The sequence below is a fragment of the Phocoena phocoena genome, chromosome 3, assembly GCF_963924675.1.
Source record: "Phocoena phocoena chromosome 3, mPhoPho1.1, whole genome shotgun sequence".
Lineage (NCBI taxonomy): Eukaryota > Metazoa > Chordata > Mammalia > Artiodactyla > Phocoenidae > Phocoena > Phocoena phocoena.
This window is the reverse complement of record NC_089221.1, coordinates 149,484,714-149,494,615: the sequence shown is the minus strand read 5'-3', so window position 1 is coordinate 149,494,615 and position 9,902 is coordinate 149,484,714.

Below are 9,902 nucleotides of genomic sequence, written 5' to 3'. Positions count from 1 at the left end.
AAGAGCAGCCTCTCCACAGATTTGGGGGGTGTAGGGGGAGCTGTATAGAAGTTGCACTCCTCCAGGGAGATCCTTGTCCCATCTGTAAAAGAGCTCCGGGATCATTTCCAAAGCAATGGGGCAAGGGTAAGAAACAGCAAATTGCAGGAATGGAGCCTAGTGAGCACTTAGGTTATTTTTTGAAGCATCCAGGACGTGTCAATTCCCCAAGGTGAACTTTGGAAGAAGAACAGGCCAGTGGATAGCTAATGTAAGGCATGCTAGCTAACGCAGAGGGGAGACGATGGGGGGTGGGTGCCGATTATTAGACCCGAAGGGAAGAGAGTACGGTTCACAAATGAAGGACCGTCAAAAGTGTCACTGACAACCGAAATCATTCCTTCAATCCACAGACACCTAACTGGGGTCTGCTCTGGACCAGACCTTGGGCTGCATATTTTCTGCATGCGAGCAGGTACCCAGGCAGCTCACTAGGCAAAGTGAAAAATAAGGAGGACCCTCCCTCTCCCTCTGACCGTGCCTCCCCACCCTTTGGAGAGAAGCCAGCACCCTACACCCTCCCAGGCCTCATCCACTCCTGCAGAGACCAACGAGGCCCAACTTCACTTTAGAGACAGGGGAAGAATGATCGGGTCCCCCCACAAATGAGGGGCAGAGGCAGAACTGGATCCTTAGACCCAACTCATTGGTGGTACCATATTACATGCATGGACCAACCCCAAACAGGAGACCGGAGCAGAGAATACCGCCTGGTTCCTGGTGCCCCTCAAATTGTGTGCTATAAGACAGATGCCGAACAGCACCCAGTCATAAGTGGGGCTCCATCCCAGGCTGAAACCCACACCACCTTTCATCCATAAAATGTGCATGATTCCTGGATCCCTCTATCCCTCTCCCTATCTGAATAGCTAGCACGTGTTCAGAAACCTCCAAACACTTCTTGGAGCCTGTGTACCAAGTACTGGGCCCTCAGGCATGAAGTTTTAAGTGCCTCGGGACTTCCCTTGTGGTCCAGTGGTTAAGACTCTGTGCTTCCACTGCAGGGGGCACGGGTTCGATCCCTGGTGGGGCAGCTAAGATCCCTCATGCCGCGCAGCATGGCCAAAATTAATTAATTAATTAATTAAATGCCATGCTAGCGAGGCCAGGCTTTATACTGTAGGAATGGTATAGGGGGTGGGAGGCTGTGGAAAGACCCTAAAGGACTAACATAGATCAGATTTGCATCTTAGAAGGACTAGTCTAGAGCTACATATGAATTAGAGAGAGCAGGAAGCCTGCTATCAGGTCACTGTAATAGTTCAGGAGACAGAGGACAAGGGCCAAGCTGAGGTATGGACAGGTGGCCATGGATTCCAGATGGTATTTTTATAATAAAAAATTCTCTTCTGTAGATGGATAATGATGATGATTGTACAATAATGTGAATATACTAATGTCACTGAACTGGACACTTAAAAAATGGTGAAAATGGTAAATGTATATTTTACAATTTTAAAAAAACCTTTCCCCCTCCAAGTAACACTTTTCGTTTGTCAAAGGCACAAAAGGCATAAATGCAAGGACTCCCTCCCCTAGGTCTCAAATACTATAAAGAATGAAGATGAATAATATTTATTGAGGGCTTTTCTGTGTTCAGGTATTATACTAAGTACTATACCAAGTATTAACTCATTTAACCTTCTGAACAACTCTACAAGGTAGATACTATTATTACACCCATTTTAGAGACGAGAACACTAAACACAGAGAACTTAAGTAACCACCCCACAGCTCATACGTGGCAAAGCCAGGATTTGAACCTAGGTAATCTGGCTTCAGAGCCTGCATGCTTACCCACTACACTACATTGCCTCTGTCCATTTAGATGCTAAATATCTAGATAAGAACCCAAAAAAATGTCTGCCAACCAGCTAGCCCCACTATTTGGTTATTTGGCTTTATAGAGAACAGAAATCCAGAGAGCTGACAGAAGTTTTTTTTCCATTTTCATCCAAATGTTTGGCATCACATAATATGATATGTCCACGAGTCTGAGCCACTCAGGAATTAGAACTCGATTGCCAGTAGAAACACTTTTTTAATGCAAGGTTGTCATTTCATGAATTAACGTCCTACCCAAAAATGTTTGCCTAACTTCCTAGGGTCTTGCACTCTTTGAGGATCTGACAGCATTTTTGCTCCACTACGGGTTCGAGTAGTAGCTAATAGACGTCCTGCCCATTTCTTTGTCCTCCATCCGGTATTAGCAGAAATCACATGGGATTTTTTTTTTTTTTTTGCATCACAAATAACAAAAACCATGCATATTTTAACTTCATCTCTAGGATTAAAGTAAATACATAATTTTGGCAAATTACTCAGAATTACGGGCTAGCAGCATCTGGTTGGGATATTCTCAAGTAAATTATTGGCACGGTCTCTGCCACATTTTTAATTTTAACCAAAATGTTTTCAGAAACATGTGTTTTCTGTCCCGTTTGCATGTAATCAGTTTTACAAGGCCTCGGAGTTTTAAACTGGGGTTTCAGAAATTAGCTCCAATACCTGGGCACTGCCCGCAGGCCCCAAAGAGCCCTCCTCCCTCCCAGCACCGCTCTGTCCCTGCCACCAGCTCTTCAGAGCGAGAGAGGCCCGCAGGTACTGTGTGTGCGCGTCCCTCGCCCTTCATTCTGCTCCCAAATTACATACCTCGCTTTTATGTCAAGTCCAATATAGCTTCCTTACCAGTTTTTTTTTTCCTCCTTATTCCACATCAAGAGTACCCAATTACTTTTATAAATACTTGTTTTAAAAATATCACAGTGGTTTCCTGCTGCTTCAAATTCTCAAGGGCTATGCAGGATTTTAGACTCTTATAAATCTTTCAAACAGTTCATATTTTATCAACAAAGTGTGCTTTTTTGTAAACCCTAAATATAACTCATCGAAGGCTTTTTTGTCCAATTATTTGACCTTTCCATAAAACGACAAAATTAAAGGAATTTGGGCCATTTCAAAAGTCATTTGCCATGCTGTCCTTGGGCTCATTAACCCTGCCTCGCCTACCAACAGGAGTGGTGTTTTTGGTTAAAAGAGAAAGCATGAGGGTTTCAAAACGTCCCAGCAGAGGTAAAGCAGGGTTATGTACTAGGTCTTTAAAAGAAAATTCCAGGAAGGCCTTGGCTTTTGTTAAAACTGAAAAGCTCCCTAGCTCAAGGCAGGCACTCCTTGAATGAATGACACATCACCAGGGACCCAGAAGGAGTCAGCCTGCATGGTAGAGACTGGGCTCCAGGTCCTGAGGATGCCCCAGTCTACTCAGCTACCCGAATGTATATGGGCACTTCTGTGGTTTTCCACTTGGAACTCCCTGGAGATACCCAAGGAATGGCCACTTAGGAGGCAATTCCAAGAATGATATTCAAGCCTGAGCAAGATGCAGTTCTAAGTACTACAAAAATCAAGGTGTATCCACCAACCAAATGACTGTCTGGAAGCACAGGAGTTTCAAGTCTTAATCTCCTCTGCTATGTCTGAATTTCTATCTTATGATCTGGAAACCATTGCTGGGCAGGGAGAGAATGAACAAGGGAAAGAAATGCAGTCTGGGTATATTTTAGAGCCTCAGGCCTCAAACACATAAAGAATAAACCAACTCTTTGAAGAATGACCTTGGGTTAGATCCCCTTGATTCTCCCCACCGAAAATCCAGGAAAGTGGATTTTCAGCTTAGAGTCACCACCATCTCCCCAACTTACCACCAAATCCCCCCACATTCATTCATCCAGCAAATACTTGGTGTCCAGTTCTTCTGGGAGCTGAGGAAGAACCAAAGAAGCACAAAATGGACCTAGAGATGATCATACTAAGTGAAGTAAGCCAGACAGAGAAAGATAAACATCATATGATATCGCTTATATGTGGAATCTAAAAAAAAAAAAAAATGATGCAAATGAACTTATATACAAAACAAAGATAGACCCACAGACAGAAAACAAACATGGTCACCAAAGGGGAAAGGGAACAGGGAGGGATAAACTAGGGGCTTGGAATTAACATATACACACTACTATATATATAATAGATAACTAACAAGGACCTACTGTAATAGCACAGGGAACTATACTCAATATTTTTAATAACCTATAAAGAAAAGGAATCTGAAAAAAAATAGATACATACGTATGTAAAACTAATTCACTTTGCTGTACACCTAAAACTAACACAACATTGTAAATCAACTATACTTCGATTAAAAACAACAAGAAGCACAAAAGGAATACCTCTCCTCAAGAATGGAATTGTGGGGTGTTCCCTGGTGGCCCAGTGGTTGGGATTCTGGGCTTTCATTGCCATGGCCTGGGTTCAATCCCTGGTCGGGGAACTGAGATTCCGCAAGCCCCACGATGTGGCCAAAAAAAAAAAAAAAATCTAATAGTGAGTGTACAAACTTAAAGCTATGTAACCCCACCAGGCACTATGTGAGCAAAGTTAAGGAGGGATCCAGACAGTCAAGGCACTCGGAATAGGTTGAAAGGCACAGCTTCTAGAGGCTGGCTACTCAGAGAAGGGTTCCAGAAAGTGAGGTCTGGGCCAAGCCAGAGAAACAAACCCTAACATACAGGAATACACACATACATATCTATAGGCATGTATATGTATATACGTGTGTATATGTATATTTACACACACACACACACAGAATGATTTCTTGTAAGGAACCAGCTCACGTGATCATGGGGGCTGACAAGTCTGAATTTTTAGGACAGACCGTAGCCTGAAAACGCAGGAGGAGCTGATACCGCGGTGTGCAGGCAGAATTCCTTCTCGGGGACACCTCAGTTGACTGGATGGGGCCCATCCACATCATCTAGGGCAATCTTCTTTACTTAAGGTAAAAGGACTGTAGATGCTAACCACATTCACAAAATACCTTCGCGGCAACACTTAGCTTTGTGTTTGATTAACCAGCTGGGACTATGACCGAGACAAGCTGACACATAAAACTAACCTCCTAGGATGCCTCCAGAGAGGGAGCAAAAAGGGAACTGCTGCTTGGGATTCAGCTCGGGGACTCTGAAATCTGTGCTGAGAGGTTTGGGGCCCGTGTCCCGGCCCCTGGAGTCGTTAAGGGTTTCCCATGATACGGGCAGCACTGCAATCTGGAGGGAGCCTGAGGATAGACCAGGAAGAACAGACCACTGAGAAATCTGCACGAGTCCACCCAAGGGAAGGACCAGATCCCAGGCTGGTGAGAGGAGAGGAGCTGAGGGGACGGAAGAACAGCTGCAAGAGGCAGGCTGCCCAGAGGGATGGCAGGGGCGGACACAATGCTGGGAGACTGAGCCGGAAAGGACTTCCCTGTCCCCATGGTTAGTAGAGGGAATCAAAAGGAGCAGCCAGCTTGGAGGGCAGGCTGGGGAGCTTGGGTCTCGATGTCTCGAGGGTACGCGCACTGAGGCCAGCGGGGACACACAGCCACACGCAGAGCAGGAGTCAAGGTCACTATAGACAGAAACCAGCGGTGCTGATGCGTGATAACTGATGACGTCTCCAAGGGAGAGACCTAAAGGAGAACAGGTCGGAGTGTTGAGCCTTGGAGCCCAGAAACCAAGGGGACGGAACCAGAATGTCAGGCCGTCAACAGATGCCAGCCAGGCCACAGAGGGAGTGGAGAGCCGCAGTGAGGACCAGGGTGGAAGGAAAGGCCTTCAAAATGGCAGAAGCAACACAGTGACCAAGCAGCTAGGAGTGACCCCGGGAAGCAACACGGGCTGCCCTCAGGGCTTCTCCCACATGCAAGGGAACCTGAGAGAAGAGTTTATGGCCAAGGGCACAGGCCATGTGGTCGAGGAGAGGTCTGAGGCAGAGAGGAGAATTTTTCCCTGGAGTCAGCCCTTCTGGAGCCCTGAGGGGGCAAGCAGAGGACCCCCAGGAGGCGATGGGTGATCTGCACTAGACTTCAGTGGAAGGCCTACTTAACACCTGGACACCTAGCAGGATGGAGGTGGGGCAGGGCTACTGAAAGCGGAGGAGCAGGAAGAGGGATGAAGACAGCAGTAAATTGGGAGAAAGGTGAGGCAGGTGATCATGGGGGGGAGGCCAGGAAGACTGGAGGGAGCAGAGCCTTGTTACTTGACAGAATTAAGGAGGGTGGGGGCACAGACGCAAATGGGATGATACACACACAGCGGGATACAGGATACCCAGGCTCAAGGATGGAAGGTTAGTGTGGCGGCAGTATCAGGACATGGGCACCAACCAACACTGCTTCAGACACCTGCCTAGCACAAAAGGGGTGGTGGAAAAAGAGGTACACCTGTACCTTGAAAAAATAAAAGACTACTTTAAAAAAGGGGGTGGTGGAGGCGGGAGCCCCAGCAGATGTCAGTAGCTCACACTTCTGCCTGGTGCTTAATGCCCACCGGACACAACTCTAGGACCTCTATATACTAATGTACGTCAAGCCTCTTAATCATCACAACCCTAAGAGATGTGATACAATAATTATCACCATTTTACAGAGAAATAGAGGAATAGAGAGGTTAAGAACTTGCCCAAGGTCACACGGCTAGCAAGTGGCAGAACTGGCATTCCAACTAGACAGTCACCTTAGATGTGAGAGGTTAAACAACTTGTCTGAAATAAAGCAAAAAGATAAATTCAGAACTCAAACACAAGCATATACCTATGGTGGCTGGTTTACCCAGGCAGAAGTACACCAGCCTGGGTCACCCTCTGAGTAACCTGATCTAGAGGCACAAGAAGAATACTCGCCAGGAGCTTGCAAGGGCCCCTCCAGTCCTCAGCCAGGCACACTGGTTCCCAGCATCCTTGCAAAGACTTGTCCTAAACTACGATGATATTTGCACAGGAGCCGGAGGTCTGGGGTCCAGTAGGCAGGGGCTGCAGCTTCAGGCATCGGCAGCCTGAAAAGCTAGGAGGTCACGTGCCAGGAAAGTCCCTCACCAGCCTCATGGTCAGATTCTGGAGTTGCCGGGTACGCTGGAAGTAGCTCAGCCAAGGGGCCCTGAAGAGATGTTTCACACCAAGGTTCCTGCCAGCTCTAGGAGCCTCTGTGTCTACAGTGAGCCAGAACACAGCAGATTTGGAATCTGGAGGTTTATGGATGATCTGCTCTGTCATTTGACCTCTTAACCTGCTGAAATCCAAACTGGTAATTAAGCCAAGTCTAAACATCCAAGACAGAGAGGATGAGGGAGAGAATCTTTACCCTAAGAACAACCCTATTGTTCTTACGTTTGTACCTTGCCTTGTACTGTAAAACCTTTCATCCTGCAGAAGGGTTACCCATTGCAAGATGAGAACCAAAATGTTGCTTTTGTGCTTGTCTACCCAGCCAGCAGCTCAAGGCTCAAGAGACAAGTATGCACGGTGCTGTCTTCTTGTTCTCAGCCAAAACCGCTTTCCTGGGGCAAAGTATTATGGTCAACCCTCTGCACCTCTCAGCCCCCTCCCCTCCATCTTCCAGGCCCTCATCCTGCTCTCTCTGCCTCCAAGCCAACTGCCCAGACTTTGTTCTACAGGCCCAGCTCCCCTTCCCATGCCACTAGGCCTCCCCTCCCCTCCCCCTCCCCCTCTTCTCCCTCTTCCCCCTCTTCCGCCTCCTCCCCGTCTTCCCCCTCCTCCCCCTCGTCCCCCTCCTCCCCCTCGTCCCCCTCCTCCCCCTCTTCCTCCTCCTCCCCCTCTTCTCCCTCCTCCCCCTCTTCCTCTTCCTCCCCCTCCCTCTCTTCCTCCCCCTTCCCCCCTCTTCCTCCTCATCCACCTCCTTCACCTCCTCCACCATAGCTTTTCTCAGGACTAGCAGCTGACAGGGAAAGGAGAAGAGTGAGCTCTATTCTGGCAGGAGGAGCCTGGAACAGGGCAGGAGGGAAGCAGCAGGGAGTCCCCAAAGATGAGAGAAAGGCACCAGAGCCTTCCTTGGGCCTTCTTGCTGGTAACCCAAGCTGCCTCTTCAGTGACGCCCACAGCAAGTGGCAGCCCCTGGCTGCCATGCCCACACATCACAGAATGGCAAGTTGCCCAAGATCCAGAAGTGTGTCCAGGGCCAGTGTGATGTGTGTGTTACTGGACCTCTCAAGATGATTCACAGGGCAATGGACACGTGCTTTCTATTTAAGAGACGTGTATCTATTTTTACAATCACCTTCTGTTTACAGGAAGGTAAATATACTCGTTTTCATGCACGGCCATGGAAGAAAGTTTCCTGTTAAAATAAATTTTCTAAGTGAAAAATGTGCGCCACTTTAAAGAAAAGCAGAAAATAAGTAGTAATTGCATGGGTAGAACGCAAATATGGCAAAAGCCGCAAAGGCGATAAGTAAATGACTGATGATTGGTGATTCTGACATTTACTGCATAGATATGGACCCATCCCATAGACCCACTTTGGTCCTCAGCTAATTGATAATAGGTCAGACTCACAAACCATTTTCTTTCTTTTTTTTTCTTTTAATATTTATTTATTCATTATTTATTTTTGGCTGTGTCGAGTCTTCATTGCAGCACGTGGGCTCAGTAGTTGTGGTGCACAGGCTCAGTAGTCGTGGTGCGTGGACTCAGTAGTTGTGGCGCGTGGGCTCAGTAGTTGTGGTGTGTGGGCTTAGTTGCCCCACGGCATGTGGGATCTTAGTTCCCCGACCAGGGGTGGAACCCACATCCCCTGCATTGGAAGGCGGATTCTTAACCACTGAACCACCAGGGAAGTCCCCTCACAAACCATTTTCAATTCAGTGGACAAATATTTGCCAAGAGCCTTTGCCGTGTCCAGGACCGTACGAGTCACACAGAAAAGGGAACCTCCCACAGCCACCCCTGACTTCTGGTAGCTTTCAGTTAACTCGTTGGAAAGAACAGGTCTACACTCGAGGAAACTGCTAGAGAATGGAACAGAAGTGTGTAAGAGAGGGAGGCAGACTTGAGCAGTGGGGGGGGGAACAAGAAAAGGGAGCCCAGGATTCACTGGGGTGACTCCAAGGTGAGGCTCCGGATGGGTCATGGAGATCTCAATCAGTTCTGAGGAGCCTGGAATGTTCCCTCTGCTCCAACCTCATCACCTGGATCCGAAGAGTCACTCCAGACCCTGGTGACCTTGTGGCAGTGAAAGTCTTCACCAGAGGACCTCACTTCTAAAGGTGTGAGGGAAGGGCAGACACCAGCAAGTCACGTCCTGGGCGGCTCTATAATCCTGACAGCCACCTCCGGAGTCCACACAGCAAGGTTCTTCTGTGGTGGCACCAAGGACCTCGGCACCCTCTAGCCAGGCTCCGCCTACTCTCTGCTTTCCTGTGTGGTTCCCTTGTCTCTCAAACTCCTGATGCTGTCTTCTCTGTGGTGCCTGGGGAGGACCATCTCCTTTCCCAGTCTGAAGCTGACCTAGGAACCCAGAGAGCTGGGTGTAGCTGAGTGGGGACAGAGGCAGACTCACAACTGCTGCGTTTCCCTCCGCCTCTTGAGAGTTGACACCTTTGGGTACCTCTTGGTGCCCTGATTACGGTGAGGCTCCATCTTAGGGAACTGCTCCCCCAGCCATATCCACAGAGTCCCAGGGTGGGTACCCATCCATGAGATCACATCCCACGGCCCTACCCCCTTGACCACGAAGCATCAGAGCAGAGATCTGAGCCAATCAGATTCTCCCCCTGGAATTAGGAACTTTTTGGAATTTGGAATTACAACAGAGAGATTCCAGCTCACTCTGGGTTGATCTCTGGATGGCAGAGATGCAAAACTCTACAGTTAGGTGAGGCCATCTTTGGCCACGTGGCCCAGAAATGCAGAGAAAGTGGATCCGCAGAGAGAAGCAGAGATGTAAGGCAAAAAGAGATAAGCCCTAACAAGCCATGCTCTCCCTCAGCCTTTGGCCAAGTGTTTTTGCTGCCACAATGCCCTCCTCTCCC